The sequence below is a fragment of the Ranitomeya imitator genome, chromosome 4 (assembly GCF_032444005.1).
Source record: "Ranitomeya imitator isolate aRanImi1 chromosome 4, aRanImi1.pri, whole genome shotgun sequence".
Lineage (NCBI taxonomy): Eukaryota > Metazoa > Chordata > Amphibia > Anura > Dendrobatidae > Ranitomeya > Ranitomeya imitator.
Window position 1 is genome coordinate 540,350,962 of NC_091285.1, and position 13,191 is coordinate 540,364,152.

The window sequence follows — 13,191 nt, forward strand, 5'->3', positions numbered from 1 at the left end:
TTTGGCCTGGCAAAGAAACCTGCACAGATACTGCAGGTGGTGCAGAAAATGGTGGCCCTACACTGCCGGAAGGGATGTTGCGTTGATGACTAGCTTCATTGGCCGAGGGTGCTACAACCTTAAGGGACGTTTGGTAGTTAGTCCAAGCTTGCAAATGCATGGTGGTTAAATGTCTATGCATGCAACTTGTATTGAGACTTTTCAGATTCTGCCCTCTGCTTAAGGTAGTTGAACATTTTTGACAGATGACTTTGCGCTGATCAATTGGATGTTGTTTAAAAAAATGCCAGACTGCATTCTTTCTAGCATCGGATACCTTTTCAGGCATTGCAGACTGAGCTTTAACCGGATGGCCACGCTGTCCTCCAACAGGTTTTGACTTTGCCACGCGTTTTGGGCAAGATACGGGCCCAGCAGATGGAACCTGTTGCGATGTTGATGCCTGCTGCGGCCCCTCCTCCTCCGCTTCAGAACTGCTGCCGCCTGCACCCTGTTCCCCCAATGGCTGCCAATCGGGGTCAAGAACTGGGTCATCTATTACCTCTTCTTGTAGCTCGTGTGCAACTTCGTCTGTGTCACCTTGTCGGTCGGTGGTATAGCGTTCGTGATGGGGCAACATAGTCTCATCAGGGTCTGATTCTTGATCAGCACCCTGTGAGGGCAATGTTGTGGTCTGAGTCAAAGGACCAGCATAGTAGTCTGGCTGTGGCTGTGCATCAGTGCACTCCATGTCAGATTCAACTTGTAATGGGCATGGACTGTTAACTGCTTCACTTTCTAAGCCAGGGACGGTATGTGTAAAGAGCTCCATGGAGTAACCCGTTGTGTCGCCTGCTGCATTCTTCTCTGTTGTTGTTTTTGCTGAAGAGGACAAGGAAGCGACTTGTCCCTGACTGTGAACATCCACTAACGACGCGCTGCTTTTACTTTTACCAGTTTCACGAGAGGAGGCAAAAGAGCTAGAGGCTGAGTCAGCAAGATAAGCCAAAACTTGCTCTTGCTGCTCCGGCTTTAAAAGCGGTTTTCCTACTCCCAGAAAAGGGAGCGTTCGAGGCCTTGTGTAGCCAGACGACGAACCTGGCTCCACAGCTCCAGACTTAGGTGCAATATTTTTTTTCCCACGACCACCTGATGCTCCACCACTACCACTACCCTCATTGCCAGCTGACAATGAACGCCCCCGGCCACGACCTCTTCCACCAGACTTCCTCATTGTTTTAAAAATGTTACCAAACTAACGGTATTTGTTGCAGTCACACAACTAACACGGTGAGCTATAACTTCAGTATGATTTAGCTACCCCTTTACAGGTGGGTGAGACCACAACGAAAATCAGGCACAATGTTACACACTCTGTTGTTGGTGGCAACAAATGAGAGAGATGCCACACACGCAGGACTGTCACTGAAGCGCAAATGTAAATATTAATCTCCCACTGATTTGTGTTTTTTTATTTTAAAAAAGGAGACTTTAGAAAAAAAAAAAAAAAATGATTTTTTAAGGAAGAATTTATAAACCAAATAAAATGAAATGATTTTTTCAGGGAGAATTTAGAAAACAAATAAAACATAAAATAGCCTTTCTAGGGCCCAGTGAGTGAGAGAGGACGCACACAGGAGTCAGGAGTGGCACACAAGCCCAGAGGCCAATATTTATCTCCCACTTATTGATTTAGTGATTTTTTCAGGTAGATTTTGGAACCCAAATCAAGCAAAAAAATTAATAGGCTTTCTATGGCCCACAATTGGAGAGAGAGAGATGGCACACCCAGGAGTCAAGACTGGCACACAAGCAGAAAGGGCAATATTAATCTCCCACTGATTTGATTTTTTTTTTTTTCAGGGAGACTTTAGAAAAAAAAATACAAAAAAAATGATTTTTTCAGGAATAATTTAGAAACCAAATAAAATAAAATGATCTTTTCAGGGAGAATTTAGAAAACAAATAAAACAAAAAATAGGCTTTCTAGGGCCCACTGAGTGAGAGAGAACGCACACAGGAGTCAGGAGTGGCACACAAGCCCAGAGGCCAATATTTATCTCCCTCTGATTGATTTAGTGATTTTTTCAGGTAGATTTTGGAACCCAAATCAAGCAAAAAAATTAATAGGCTTTCTATGGCCCACAATTGGAGAGAGAGAGATGGCACACCCAGGAGTCAAGACTGGCACACAAGCAGAAAGGGCAATATTAATCTCCCACTGATTTGTTTTTGTTTTTTTTTCAGGGAGACTTTAGAAAAAAAAAATACAAAAAAAATGATTTTTTTCAGGAATAATTTAGAAACCAAATAAAATAAAATGATTTTTTCAGGGAGAATTTAGAAAACAAATAAAACAAAAAATAGGCTTTCTAGGGCCCACTGAGTGAGAGAGGACGGACACAGGAGTCAGGAGTGGCACACAAGCCCAGAGGCCAATATTTATCTCCCACTGATTGATTTATTGATTTTTTCAGGTAGAATTTAGAACCCAAATCAACCAAAAAAATAAATAGGCTTTCTATGGCCCACTATTTGTGAGAGAGATGGCACGCTCAGGACTGGCACACAAGCCCAGAGGCCAATATTAATCTCCCACTTTTTTTTTTTTTTTCCAGGGAAAATTTATAAACCCAATAAAAAAAATAATAAATAGGCTTTCTATGGCCCACTATCTGAGAGAGAGAGATGGCACGCTTAGGACTGGCACACAAGCCCAAAGGCCAATATTAATCTCCCACTGATTGATTTATTGATTTTTTCAGGTAGATTTTGGAACCCAAATCAAGCAAAAAAATAAATAGGCTTTCTATGGCCCACTGAGAGATGGCACACACAGGAGTAAGGAGTGGCACACAAGCCCTGAGGCCAATATTTTTCTCCCACTGATTGATGTAGTGATTTTTTCAGGTAGATTTTAGAACCCAAATCAAGCAAAAAAATAAATAGGCTTTCTATGGCCCACTGAGTGAGAGATGACACAGACAGGGATGGCACTCTAGCAGAAATGCCAATCTTAATCTCCCACAAAAAAAAAAAAAAAAGGAACTGTCCTTCAATTACTATCTCCCTGCAGTAATCTCAGCCAGGTATGGCAGGCAGCAATAAGGAGTGGACTGATGCACAAATTAAATAAAAAGTGTGGACAAACAAACAAGATAGCTGTGCAGAAAGGAAGGAACAAGAGGATTTGTGCTTTGAAAAAAGCAGTTGGTTTGCACAGCGGCGTACACACAGCAATGCAGCTATCAGGGAGCCTTCTAGGGCAGCCCAATGAGCTACAGCGCTGAGGGGAAAAAAAAAAAAAATGTAGCTTCCACTGTCCCTGCACACCGAAGGTGGTGTTGGGCAGTGGAAATCGCTACAGCACAAGCGGTTTGGTGGTTAATGGACCCTGCCTAACGCTATCCCTGCTTCTGACGAAGCGGCAGCAACCTCTCCCTAGGCTCAGATCAGCAGCAGTAACATGGCGGTCGGCGGGAACGCCCCTTTATAGCCCCTGTGACGCCGCGGACAGCAAGCCAATCACTGCAATGCCCTTCTCTAAGATGGTGGGGACCAGGACCTATGTCATCACGCTGCCCACACTCTGCGTTTACCTTCATTGGCTGAGAAATGGCGCTTTTCGCGTAATTGAAACGCGACTTTGGCGCGAAAGTCGCGTACCGCATGGCCGACCCCGCACAGGGGTCGGATCGGGTTTCATGAAACCCGACTTTGTTAAAAGTCGGCGACTTTTGAAAATGTTCGACCCGTTTCGCTCAACCCTATGTAGTACGTTTTTTATATATTCTGATATTGCTATTACCTTCTGTACTGCATGTTAATTGATCAACTCATCTGTAAATGCGCACATATATGCACTTTGTGCCTCCTCCCTTTACCTCCATTATGGACACGGTGCCTATCTGTGGCCTATTCGTCTGTTTGCCCTTTTCCAAAATGGCCGCGACTTGACTTCTGCTCATGCGCCAGGCTGTACCTGTTCTTTCTCTCACTTCCGGTCTGCTGTCTCGCGCCGGATTGCATGGGCCCGTGTTTTCCGGTGCTGGGCAGTGCGCCGCGTTAAGTGCGGTGTGTTGCGGATTGGTTCAATTAACTTCAAGGCAATCATAAACAACATGCATGGTAAGGTCATGGCTAGGGCTGAGCGACTTTTACTTTTATAGGATCGGGTCGGGTTTCACGAAACCCGACTTTTTAAAATGTCGGGTCGAGTGAAATCGGCCGATCCTATAAAAAAGTCGGGGTCGGGGTCGGCCGAAACACGAAACCTAATGCAGTGCATTGGGTTTCCAATGGTTCCCAGGGTCTGAAGGAGAGGAAACTCTCCTTCAGGCCCTGGGATCCATATTTAAGTGTAAAATAAAGAATTAAAATAAAAAATATTGCTATACTCACCCTCTGACGCGCCCTTGTACTAACCGGCAGCCTTCCTTCCTTACAATCAGCGCGTGAAGGGCCTTAGATGACGTCGCGGCTTGTGATTGGTCGTGCGACGTCACCGAAGGTCCTTCAAGCGCTGATTCTTAGGAAGGAAGGCTGCCGGAAAGAAGCAGGGCGCGTCCGAGGGTGAGTATATTCCTATTAGGTATATACTCACCCTCGGACGCGCCCTGCTTCTTTCCGGCAGCCTTCCTTCCTATGAATCAGCACTTGAAGGACCTTCGGTGATGTCGCGGCTTCTGATTGGTCGCGCGAGCGGTCACATGGGCGGTCGCGCGACCAATCACAAGCCGCGACGTCATCTAAGGCCCTTCACGCGCTGATTCTAAGGAAGGAAGGCTGCCGGTTAGTACCAGGGCGCGTCAGAGGGTGAGTATAGCAATATTTTTTATTTTAATTCCTTATTTTACATTTAAATATGGATTCCGATACCGATTTCCGATATTGCAAACATATCGGAACTCGGTATCGGAATTCCGATACCAGATTCAGAAGATCGCCGACCTCATGGCCAACCCCACACAGGGGTCGGGTCGGGTTTCATGAAACCCGACTTTGCCAAAAGTCGGCGACTTCTGAAAATGGTCGACCCGTTTCGCTCAACCCTAGTCATGGCACGCCCCTGATGAAGGATCTCTCTGAAACGCGCGTCGGGGTGGGTTGGAGCTGGCACGTCCCCTTTGCTACGTCATTGATATGTTACCTATTTGGGCCACTTCTATCTGACATTGGTGTGTATACATATATATACACTCTTTACCGGTGTGTTCTTGGTCTAATATATGTTGTACTACTACTAACATAGAACATGCAGGGTTTTGTTTACTATTTCTACTATCCAGTGTGTAGTGATTCAGTGGTTGCTGTGGGGATGACTGCTGGACTCCGTGCAATCCATGTAGCCTGTCGGCAATTGTAACCTACTATTGTCTAATTCCTGTCATTCATGTATTCATACTTAATAAATTGATTTACTATTATTTGTTGGACTTTTTGCACCATTTTTTTAGTGTTTTTTTACAATACATATGAAGAATATATACGATGTACCAGCCATAAATATTTATGCAATAATGTGCTTACTCTGCACCATTGCATCAACCTACAAAAAGTGTATTAAATATCCAAATAAGTAAAAATATCATTCAATCCTTAATTAGGTGCATAAATGAGGAGATTCAGCTATATGGCATGATACATGACCTGTGTAAGCAGACTGAGCCCCGATGCACATTTCGCGACAGTTTCTTCCTGGGGGTTATTTTTGTGGGGCTCAGTAATGTTCCAACTTGGTGGAATTCTACTCTGCAAACGAGCGACGAGCCTTAGTGCAATATGTGCCTTTGCATAGCCTTGTCCAACGCAGTCCGGACTTGGTGCTAATCACTATGACGGAGTGGGCACAGGTGAAGGACCTCTGTACTCTGGGCAGCATGGTGGCTCAGTGGTTAGCACTGCAGCCTTGCTGGGTTCAAATCCCATCAAGGACAACATCTGGAAGGAGTTTGATTGTTCTCCCGTGTTTGCGTGGTTTTCCTCCAGACACTCTGGATTCCTCCCAAACTCCAAAGACATTCTGATAGGGAATTTAGATTTTGAGCCCCTTTGGGGGACAGCGATGACAATGTGCATTGTGTGGTATGAAAATGGATTTTCTATTCTTCTGGTAAAAAAGAAACTAGACAGAACCACAGCCATGCACCATGACTCCATAAAGAAACACTCTATCAACATGGCTCCATAAAAAGGGACACAAATTTGACATTCTACAGGATGTCATTTTAGAGGACCACAGCCCCGGCTGAAAGAATACAGATCTGTTCCAGTGACTATCACTATACTCATGGATACATTTGCAGAAACCAGGTTGGGACCACCTGGCTACCTGGCACCATTGATGCGTTTAGGAAAACCAGGTTGGGACGCTCTGTTCACCTGGCTTCAAGGAGACATCTGGAGAAACCAGATTGGGACCATCCGGTTACCTGACCATGTGCCTCAATGGACTGTCAGCTTTCTAAGCTTGTCGGTACCTCCTCACTGTGGGTACCCGCCAAAAGGGGCCTGGCAATGATGGGGTAGTGGGCCCTGGAAGCCCCTAAGTCGTAGCTGCTCTAATCCCGGTGAGTTAGCAGAAGGGTGAGACTGTCATTTGCACCATCTTGTGTATTTGCTGGGACTGTTCTATATGTCATTGTCTGTATGGTGGTTCAATAAAGCATTACCATGCTGTTTTACCTCCACCTTGTGTTGACTGAATAATATCTTGCCCACGGTAAAAGGAGAGCGGGCATTCTGTGGGATGAGCTTTGGTCCATGCAGTTTTGGGCCAGTGGATGAGAGCACCCAATGACCCCCCTCGTGTCTCCACAACTTCTCTTCCATTACAAAGAGGATCAGGTATTTAAATTCCACATGCCATATTTTTTTCTCTGACCTTACACGTTGGCAGTGCTAGATTACCAAGAAGACATAGTACGTGGCAGACTATGGGTCCCACGTCTTTTGGGGGCTCACGCAATGGATGAAAAATATTGATTTGATATTCAAATAAATTTATAATCAGTGCGCAGGCTTGGCTAGCTCACATTGGAAGCTAGCTGGAGCAACCGAGCTTCGATATGAAAATTACAGTAAGCAGCAGTGAAATAATGTCTAAGGCTGGTTTCACATATGCATACCTGACATTCTTAGGCTAAGTACACATTTGTGTTCAGCAGCCCTGCATAGGGCTGCGCACTTTTCCCCTTCATATCCACACAGGTGCGCATATGTCCTGTGTACCTATCTTTAATATTGGGTACACAGGGACATGCGTTTGTCTGCGGATGCGTCCGCTTGTGTCGTTTTGATGTGTCGCCAAACGCAACATGTTGCGCTCCTGTGCTGTCGGCATGTACTTCATAACGACACATGTGGATGCATCCGCAGACAAATACATGTCCCTGCGTACCCAATGTTAAAGATAGTACCTACCAGGACGCATGCGCAGCTGTGCGAATATGAAGGGAAAAAGTACGCAGCCCTTATGCTGAGCACAAATGTGTACTTAGCCTAAGAATGTTGTCAGGTATATTTGAGATTTTTTGAGTAGTAGAGGAGAGGAATCTAAGCAATTGAATGTGGCAACTGCATAACTGGCCAGAACAGGAAGTGGGAGTGGAAGAGAGGTAAGTTGATGTAAGAGGGAGAAGCTAACCAGGTTTGCCTCATCCGTAATGGGTCCAGAACAGTCAGGTCTGTCACCTAGGATACAGGGGAGAGAGATTTGGATGTCCCAGTGCTCGAGAGAAGGGGGCATGGCTAAGCAGACAGTTAATGTGCGTGCAGAAATTTAAACAGTTCAGGTGGGAACGGCAAGTGTGTGATAGGCCTGTCAGAGTAGATCAGCTGTGAGGCGACGGGGTGGGGCTGACTGGAGCTGGGGACGAGCGGACACGTTGACAGGAAAGGACCGATGGGGACCCACTGAGGTACCGCAGATAACGCTGTCCTTGCTTACATCGTGGACCTTTAAGAGACTGCTGACTCAGCTGACGACACTGACAAGACCGCCCCGGCTGGAAGTACTAACCATGAGAAGCAAGGTCTTTGAACGGCATACAGGCGCTCATCGGTATGGCACAGCAGACCGAGCTGGCCATTATAGAGTGTGTTGGGACAGTGTCACAGGGTCTGGCAGTGTAGGGACTCTCACCACTGAGGGAAGAGACTATTCCTCCTTCCTCCCTTTATCCATTGGGATCAGTGCCCGTGGTAATACCATAGACTATCACCACCATCGCCAGGTTCACCAGAGGACACCGCCATCATGAGGACCACAGGAGGACACCATTAACGCCAGGGAAGTTCCCCCCATTTTGTTTCACAGGGCTGTGACAGATCCGTTTTTTGTCACGTAATCTAAACTTTCCCAGTCGCCGACAGGAACACACCCGTGGCTGATGCCCAAAGTGTTAAGAGTGTTATTTGTATTATTCTCCCCTGTTCCCCATATTAGTTCTCTCTGAATTAAGTATAACCTTGCTTCTTGTGTACATATCTCCCTGCGAGGAGTAACTACTGTTTATTAAACCCCTTATTAACCCTTGGTCTGCCTCCTGTCCGTCACTGCATCCAACAACCTTCTTATACTGACGTGAGTTTTCTCTGATTCCTGAGGAGTGAAGGCTTTGGGAACAAAGACAAGTATATAGAGACCTTCACCCAAGGTCGATGTTATTTATTTACCCTTTCAGGTTTATAACAAAGTTTGATAAACTTAATTTTGGTTATGTTTTAGAAAATATAATTGTTGGCTTAAAGTTGTTGCTAGTAAATTTAAAAATGTATTATGAAATAATTGCTGGAGAGGCCCTAACATTTTTACTGCCTAGGGGCCTCCAAAAGGATTAATCCGATGCTGTCTGTTGGGGAGAACTGTGAGGCCCCTATATATTCAGTATAAGACACTTAATCAAGTTTGCTCTAAAATGTATAGATACCTTTAGACTTGGGAGATGCTGTGACACATGGAGTGTTATGATTGTGCGGAAATGAATATCTTAGTTCCCGAAGTGTGTGGTATATTACAATGACAACTTAGTTTTAGTGATAGCAGGAGGCAATGCAATATCAGCCATTAACTCTTTGATATTGATTAATCTACTGTTACAAGAGCACAAAACACTGTCGTTAGTGATTAGTAATTATGAGCAGGTTAGGGCATCAAAGCCAATGAACAAGTGCTCATAGAGTTCTGCCTGGCATTACTACCCTGCATGAACCATGTATATTTTCTGTAGCTTGAGTCTATAAATACACATCAATGAGCAAGGTCATGACTGATGAGCTGTTATTCCTTATGTCGCTTTAATAAATGCCTTCCTCGGGATACATACGGTGAATATATCATCCTGTACAGGAAAATGAAAGCATTTAATAGTTATGATTGCGGCTGTTATCTGAACATTACGTGCATTACTCTGACTGCTACTTTACATGATATCTGTGACAGTGCTGAATACACCGGCAATTAAACGGAGGGACATCTGTCCACGTTCTTGAAGTTGCATCTCGTTATGATAATATCTCATGTAATTATGATATAACGGCAAAGATTACTTTTGATATTTGGTAGTTAGAAAAACAGTTTTTCAATTGAACTGTTGACTGTTGGGAAACCTAATACACAGTGAGATCTGATAATATGATTTGTGACTTGAGTAGGTAGAAATATATTTATTTATACAGCAAGTAATGAGATGAGATTTGTAGATGTCAATTCATTTCGCTGTTTTCCTGCGATAAGATCGTAAGCAAAATGTAACAGTAGATTAATATATTAACCAAGTGTCTCTTATCCTTTTTTATGTAATGGTGGCATAAAATGCTTTATCTGATGAAACCCCTCCTAAAGAGAAGACCTGATCCAGACCAGATTTTATTTTAATTTTTTAATTCTCTAAATGTTAAAAGTACTTGGTCACCTTTTTTGAACTACATTTTTGGGTGGTCATTTTAGACAAGAAAATTGTATGATGATTTGGGAAGGGGCTTCTGGCTGCTAAGACCCCTACCATTAAAACAGTGAGCTCAAAGTTCCCGGTATAAATAAAGTGGTGAGAAGCATGTGTGACCACTTTTAAAGACATGATCATTGCAGCTCAATTTACAGAGGAGTCATTGGGACATCTGTTGTCTTGATCAGTGCTGGTCATAAGTGCAAGCCATCCAACCCCTTCATTAACATACATTTATCACCTAAAATATTGATATGTGATATATATTGTTTATGGAGCAACCACCTTAATTATGCTTAATTATGTGATGATAATCAACACGTATGACATGAAAATTCATAAATTAAACAATGATGGCTTGTAGAAATGAGCTAATACATTTGAGTCGATTGAATTCTACTCAAATTTAAAAAAAAAAAAATCAGCATTCTGAAAAATTATGGTCACCATTTTGCTTAACCATACAGGGCCATCAAAAAGTTGAAAAATTCTTACTCACCTTAACGACCTCTCCCCTCCTCACCACCACCAGTCAGTCCTCGCAGTATCATTTGATGTCTGCTGCTTGCTTTGAAATCTTTGAGCCTGTCATAGTGAGCCTATGGGACTTTTGGATCTTATGTGCTCGCTTCGGCAGCACATATACTAAAATTGGAACGATACAGAGAAGATTAGCATGGCCCCTGCGCAAGGATGACACGCAAATTCGTGAAGCGTTCCATATTTTTCTATAGCTGGTCCGAATAACTAAAGCAATTGTTACCATCCACCTCTCGTGTCTCCCCTTTTCCCCATAGTTTGTAAGCTTGCGAGCAGGGCCCTCATTCCTCCTGGTATCTGTTTTGAACTGTATTTCTGTTATGCTGTAATGTCTATTGTCTGTACAAGTCCCCTCTATAATTTGTAAAGCGCTGCGGAATATGTTGGCGCTATATAAATAAAAATTATTATTATTATTATCTAATGAGGCCTGGGACGATTCTGCATTTCTGCGGGCTAGGTTACACGCATGTTGTGGTGACATGAACTTCCATGTGCTTGGGCAGAACCCTTCTGGACCTTATCACAGCCAGAAGTCCCAACTCACCGTGAGAAGCCCAGGGGTTTCAGTGCGAGGGGCAGGTATTGGAATATGTGATGAAAACGGGACCAGAGAGGGTAAGGTGAGTGAAACGATTTTTTTCATTTGTTACATCATATGAGAGACCCCAGAGCACAATAACAGGCATTAAATTTGTGGAGAATAACTTCTCTGTGAATTGAAATACTTCATGTTGCTAATTTTATTGATACCTTGTCCTTTATTTTCTTTTATTACAGATTATAATGCAGCGAAGTTGGTGCAGTGTGACAGATAGGCAGGGACCACAGGAAAGTTCACAGCAAACGTGTTTAATGTCCGCACAACTCACACAGTGCACAGCACACGGTATCCTCCGGATCACAGCCGTCAACAGTCCGTACACAAGACCGTTTGCTGAGGGCGACTGCACCACCATATCACCATAGCATTTACTGCTCTTGGCTCTGTGTTAGCTAACACAGGCTGGACACTGCAGAGCCACATGCTCTGCTACTTACAAACAAACACTGACACACCCAAACCTTATACTGCAGGGTTTTTAACTGGAATTTGTGGCCATGAGCCACCTATAAGATCCAGCTTGGAGTAAGAGGACCGCACCATTACCATCCTATAGTCTGCTTAAAAAATAAAAGCCCTAATCGGGTTTTCCTGAACATTGCCTTGGTCAAAAGCTTGACCAGGTCCAGACTTACTTTTACTTTGCGTTGTGACTCACAGGCATCTTGCTGTGAATGCAAGGCACTCCAGCGGGTCTAATAGGACTCCGTCAGCATCCTGGGGGATATATATCAACCCTCGCATATGAGCCCCCTCACTGCCTCACATATTCCCCCCGTTCAAACTTGTGAGGTTGAACACTTGTCACCATTTAGGGGGCCCATGAGAGGGTATCCGCATTTCCTTGCGATTTCCAAGCCCGATGTTCAAAAATGAAATTAAAATTCTACAGGGATAAATACCGAACCAAATTCTGATGAACATAATCAGTGGTAGAGAGTATCTATCATCACAATTGACGTAAGTTGTAGGAATAAATCTAACAATCTACCCCCTATGCATGGATGTATGGATAACTGCAACAGAACTAAACAAAAACAAGCAACTACTAGGCAGTCATAGAATCCAACGATAGCAACTTTATTGAATAAAATTTAGAAAATATATCACATCAGACAGTCGGGCTCAACGGGGCCAAAAGATGGTATCCAGATAATACCCGCATACATGAATACAGGAAGCCCAAGGTAAGGTATGTCCCTGGTACAAGTCATGTATAGATATATAGGTAAACCAACAGTACACTCAGATATGGAACATGTGGATGTCTACATAGTACGAATATCACAAATATCACAGCACAGTAGCCTATAGAGCACATCACATATTCCTATAATGGTTTTAGATAAAAAAAAATACCTCTCCATAGTACCTTATCAATGAGGACGCTGACACCCAGGGACACCCTTTCACCCCGGATAAATACCATCTGGTGACCCGAGCATTCCACTCCTTGGCATTCCTCATCCATGCCAAGGGTGAATGATCTGTCACCAAACGAAACAGTTGACTGAGTAAATAATAGCATAAGGACTCCAAGGCCCACTTAATGGCAAAGTACTCCTTCTCCACTATGCTATAATTTTTCTCAGCTGGGGTGAGTTTCCTACCTAGGTAGATGACTGGATGTTCCTCACTGTTCACGTCCTGTGACAAGACCACTCCTAGGCCCACGTTAGAGACATCCGTCTGTATGATGAATCGTTTCTGGAAGTTGGGGCTAATGATGACAGGCTGTCTCCACAGCGCCACCTTCATGGATTGGTACGCTTCCTCCGCCTGGGGGTTCCACGCAACCATGACCGACTTCTTTCCTTGAGGAGATCGGTAAGTGGTGTTGTTCTCCCTGAAAAATTAAATATAAACCTCTGGTAATACCCAACGATCCCAAGAAACGCTCTCACCTGTTTGGTGGTAACAGGTCGGGGCCAGTTCTGAATGGCCTTGATTTTATTTATTTGGGGTTGATAACCCCATGGCCTATCACTTATCACAAGGACCGGGCTTCCTCCAGCCCTACCACACATTTCTTGGGATTCGCCATCAAGCCCGCGATTCTGAGCAAATCTATTACCGCTTGCACCTGGGACAAGTGGGCATGCCAGTCAGTACTAAACATGA

The 13,191-nt window shown here is 44.1% G+C and overlaps 1 non-coding gene across 1 annotated transcript; it reads left to right on the top strand.

Annotated features, from left to right (window-relative positions):
* Positions 1 to 10,547: 10,547 nt before the first annotated feature.
* Positions 10,548 to 10,654, top strand: LOC138677725 (U6 spliceosomal RNA). Its single transcript, XR_011321121.1, has one exon. It is a non-coding gene; the product is annotated as a U6 spliceosomal RNA (small nuclear RNA).
* The last annotated feature ends 2,537 nt before the right edge of the window (positions 10,655 to 13,191 follow it).